Source organism: Tigriopus californicus, chromosome 2 (assembly GCF_007210705.1).
Source record: "Tigriopus californicus strain San Diego chromosome 2, Tcal_SD_v2.1, whole genome shotgun sequence".
NCBI classification, from domain to species: Eukaryota; Metazoa; Arthropoda; class Copepoda; order Harpacticoida; family Harpacticidae; genus Tigriopus; species Tigriopus californicus.
The window spans coordinates 8,165,252-8,170,137 of record NC_081441.1 but is presented as its reverse complement, the minus strand read 5'-3'; the positions used below and the strand labels follow the sequence as shown (position 1 = coordinate 8,170,137).

The following is a 4,886-nucleotide window of genomic DNA, read 5'->3' as shown; positions in this document are numbered from 1 at the left end:
TCCCACTTCGTTGTCACAGCCCAACATTAATAATTATCTTACCCTCGGGATTGACCGCAAGTGCGCCCATTTAAGTTGCTAAAGTAGCAAATCATGCTGTAATCAGATACCACAGAGAAGCTTGTAATTGGCCAGCCTGGGACCGAACCAGGATTCGCAAATTGGAAAGCGGATGCTCCACCAATACGGTACCCCAGCAAGACTACTTTCGGAAAGCTTCCCTTTGCAAATACTTACTTCGAGATCCAATTGCAGGAATGACTATTCAAAGAGCTCGCCAGTAAGGTTTCCATAATTCGGACCCTCTAATGATACATTTAAATTTGTCATGGAATAGCTTACTAAATTCTTTTGATCTACTCTCAGACGTTTTCCTTCAATGCAATTTGTATTCTTTTCAGAATATGCTCAATATCTCGGCGATATTAATAAGTAATAACAAACGACGGCCTGTCATCAAGTTGCAAGGAGTCTGAGCATATTTGTTGATGTTAGGATAACGCTATCGGAGATTCTTGTTTACTTTCTTAAAGTCATGCTATTTGAATTTACGTTCCACGATTGATCAGTATTTAGGTTCCAGATAAAAAGGTAATTTGATAATGTCACTGCCACAGGCTTAACTTGCAGTAGGGGCTTTATTGCACTACAGGGAGACCACGATCAAGCGGGACAGTACCCTGTTTTATGCCTAATTTATCTGTTTCAAGCCTGCACCATTATATTAAATCTTGGAAGCTTCCTCATGTGATCTGGTCGGATGGGAAGATTCTTAAGATAAAAGTGGTTTCCAATGCTCTCAGTGACCATGTATTGAGCAAAAATCTGGAGAACATTGTGAGAAACAGAAAACAATATTTCGTTGCCAAAAACCAGCCTCTCTCATGGCGTGAGCTGATGTGACACCCAATAGCCTCAAACCGCCACTCATCTTTATACCCGAGGGCGTGAAGGTCAAAAGATCACCATAAGGGCCAACACGCCACACAGCACTTTTCTATAGAACCCCTTTCATGAGAGGAAGGTCGGAGTCAAATCGTCTTCTTGTGTCGGTCCCCTCAAACAAGCGTTAGAGGCTGATTGAGCCGACCTCGATCCTGACATCATCCATTCAGTTAATGGAAGACTTGATGCTGTTGTGAGAGTCAGGGGAGATTTTTGACAATATATTCAAAAAGCTTTTTATAACATCTAGGTTTGCTTATCAAATTTGAAGTTCATACAATTTTGTCACATTCTTAGTTTTGATGATAAGTAAAGTTAGAGTTGTCCCGCTTATTCGTGGCTGCTTTGTATATCCATTCATATTTCCATCCTCAAGATTTGGTAACCACTTTATTTTTTTTTGCTCAGGGGAAAAAATCCAACCAATTTATGACCACCTAGATTCTGCGTCTATGTTAGACCTTAATGGATTACATACTCGTATACGTACAAGATTTGGTTTTTTTTCTACAGCTTTTATTGATTCTTGTTTTTTAATGTTCTGAGGATACATATGTATGTACAATGCTTTGACCCAAATTCGTACCTCTTATGTGGAGTAGGAAGCAAATGTAATCAAGGATCATTCCACGACATAGCCAAGCATCATCCATACAAATAATACGACCATCTATTTGGAATGGGGCAACTGTTATTCTTGGGGTACGTGGGACCTTTTGGATCGACTGCTTAGAGCCAAGACGAAAACCTATAGGGCATGTCAAGTGGAGGAAAGGTGGGGGAACTATGACAGAAATCACAGTCAACTCGCACCATCCGCCCTTTGAATTTTCAATAGCCGAATTATTTTGAGTGTCCGGTGTTACAAAACCCAACAAAATGAACATGTTTGGTGTAATTCGGTGAACGCACTATCAAATTGACTCAATACCACAATGCTATTTGCTTAGACAAGCAGGTAAAATGAAATAAATGTCAAAATTCCATGCATGCACAGTGCGGTTTGGCTGGGTATGTTTGTTGTCTTTGATTTTACTCCATGGAATAACGTCAGTTGTTCGTGAACGCGGTCACTTGACCAGCCCTATTATTCATGAACCCAAAGAATAACAACAAACTGGGAACCTCTAAGTACATGCTTCTTGACCACTCGCGCAGAAACGACTATTTTCTAACATTTGCTTAGCTTAGTCAGAGTACAAACTTACATTAGAAGCCCTGACACGGTGTTCAAAAGGCCCTATCAAGTTTCCAGGGAAATTCCCCAACAGTTCTTGGCACTTTTCTACCTCAAAAAGTCATAGGGAACAACTTTGATTTTCTTGTTATACGGAATTCTAGCCCACAGAAAAAAACTTGATTCAAAACATCATAAAAAACTAAAATTTTCAAAACCAACTCAATGTAAATTTGGATTTTGAAAATTTCAGTTGTTATGATGCTTTTAGACATAGAAGTTTTTAATGTGGGCTCGAATTCCATAAAACAAGAAAATCAATGTCGTTCCCTATGACTTTTTGAGGTAGAAAAATACCAAGATGTGTTTGAGTGTTTCTTTCAAGACTTTAAAGGGTATTTTTACCACTGTGCTGACTTACTTGTATTAAGCCCAGTCATCGTTTGGCTAGTCTTAGGGTGGCTTTACACTACGATGAAAAATCAGGTTTGAATCCGGTTTGAGGATGGAAATAGGACTAGTGCGGGGACGAGCTTTTGGTAAAATGAGTCTTTTTGTTCGACTTCAGTACAGTGAAAGAAGACTGGAGTCGCCCCTGTTCAACTTCAGTACAGTGAAAGAAGACTGGAGTCGCCCCAGCTCCAGTCCTACTTCCATCCTCAAACCAGATTCAATCTTGGTTTTCCATCCTAGTGTAAATCTGCCCTTAGACACATACCGGCGGAGAATGAACCTCGGATTTCAGCCCTATGTCTGGATGAATCCTATTCGTATGAGAACCTCACTCTTCGTAACGTATCGTGGGGTTAGGTCGGGCTCTAACTCCCAGGCTCTTTTCCATTTTCCAATTAGATTCTCGAACTTTAGGGTGCTCAAATGACTTCATAAGTCTCCATTAGCTGATTGTGTCAGCGAGAGCCTCCTCTCCAGTTCCGTTTCATTCGGCGTGGTTGATTTCGCAAATTGGCACCATCTCCCCAAAAGTAGAGAGAAAATTTCGTAGTTCCATTTGAGATTGAGGAGGGTGAAGCAGACCCGGCAGAGAGCGGGTTTTTAGCGGCTTTTTCTCAGGTACCATTTTGTTAAGTTTAATTTGAAATACCGCAAACCAAAGACAACATTTTCAAACGCAGGATCCGAGGACACACGAAGGGTGCTTCGCTGGCGCCAAAGGCGTTTTTAAATAACTGTTAATACACAATCCTCAATAATCCAATTTTAACCTGAGGATGGTTTAAATTCAATTTTGAAGAAGAACCATATCCAGGTTGAAGTGTTTTGATACTGTCATTTTCCCTCCACTCCATTCGCCCATTGCTGAAGATCAGTGAAGGCCTCGAATGTGACGTTTGAAAATGCCATAAATACCTGTAGGCCTAAATGCTTCCGAATGGGAGTGGAATAATTTCCCGGCGGGCCCCTGTAATGTCCCAAGGCTGCGCAAATCGTGAAGGCTTCTATGTGCAATGCGTAAGCTGGCAACCATGTTAGAAAGAGAACGGGAACCAAAAGAGATGAGAGTGCACAAAACCCAAAAGAAGGCTGAACGTGAAGAAGAGGTGAAAGAAGAAGAGAGCGGCGCTCTTGGGAAGGCATCGAGATGAGGATTTCGAGAATGAGGAGACTCCTGTCAGAGAATGAAGAGGATCCTTTCAGTGAGGTGGATCTAGAAGATAGCATAGCACTTCGTGCTTTTTTGGAACCTTGCTTGTGAGACGAGGACGCGACGAAAATCAACAGCACATGCTGCACACATCAACATTATTCCTCAACAAGCCTGTTGGATATTACACCCGAGAGAAATGGCTCATTTCTCATCGTCTAGAGACCTCATGCCAATGACTTGAAACTCGTTGAGTTCAGTCATTTCCAGAACGAGGGGCAAAGGTGTTCCAATTCCTCATTTTGTGGCAGGACCTAGTTCCACCTGAGTGGGACAATCGGTGTTCCATATTCCAAGCTTGCGTACTTTTTTCCTCCAGACAAGACTCTTGTGAAACGAATCTCGTGGGCGGATGCAGCTATGTTCGCTCTTTAATGACATCCGACTACCAGAAGAAAGAGCCCCTTTTACCATTTGGCTCTCACATCAAAAGTAAAGGCCGCCCTTTCATCTCGACCTAAGTCCACCAACAGGGAAGCCAGTGAGCAAGATGTTGTAACCATTGGCTCGTTCTCAAAGTGCGTGTGCATCATCCAAAAAAAAACCCGAAAAAAGTTGGGCGTCCTTGGGTGTTGAAAGTAATTGGATTGGATTCGCCCAGCCACGAAACGTGTCGGGTTTTGTTACTGACATTCTTATTGTGCATGTGAATTGAGGCGCAATGAGCTCATTGGGCATAGACGACTGGCCTCCACTTACGCTTTGGCTGACTGCTCTCATTCTCGGTAAGAAGGTCGTTAGGTCCACGAACAATGGCTGTCTCCAATTCAATGAGTTGTAATTCGTTTATCGTCGGCCATGATTTGGTTAAGACGCCCGAGAACCTTTGTTTAGGAGCCTTTTCAGCCTTGGTTGGCCTTTGGGTTTTGTGTTACTCGCACAATGGAAATTGTCCAAGGATGAAACCAGGCCTGCTAATTTTGATTTACGTACGAGATAGAGGTAATATCTCAGTTGGCAGGAGAGAGTTGATATTTATGGCTGGGCTCTAAAACCAATTTTTGAGGAGCCTGGGAGATGGCAAAGTGTCTAAAAGTCTTGTTGATATTCGCCACAAATGACTTGAAGAGCTTGCAAGAAAGAAGGAAGGCGGGGGGGGGG

At 42.4% G+C, this 4,886-nt stretch overlaps 1 protein-coding gene across 1 annotated transcript in view; it reads left to right on the top strand.

Moving 5' to 3' along the window:
- Window positions 1-3,050: 3,050 nt before the first annotated feature.
- The window catches only part of LOC131893496 (uncharacterized), a gene marked incomplete in the record, with an annotated part of 6,840 nt that continues 5,004 nt past the window's right edge, over window positions 3,051-4,886 (top strand). Inside the window, 2 exon segments of the mRNA XM_059243545.1 lie at window positions 3,051-3,105; window positions 3,446-4,397.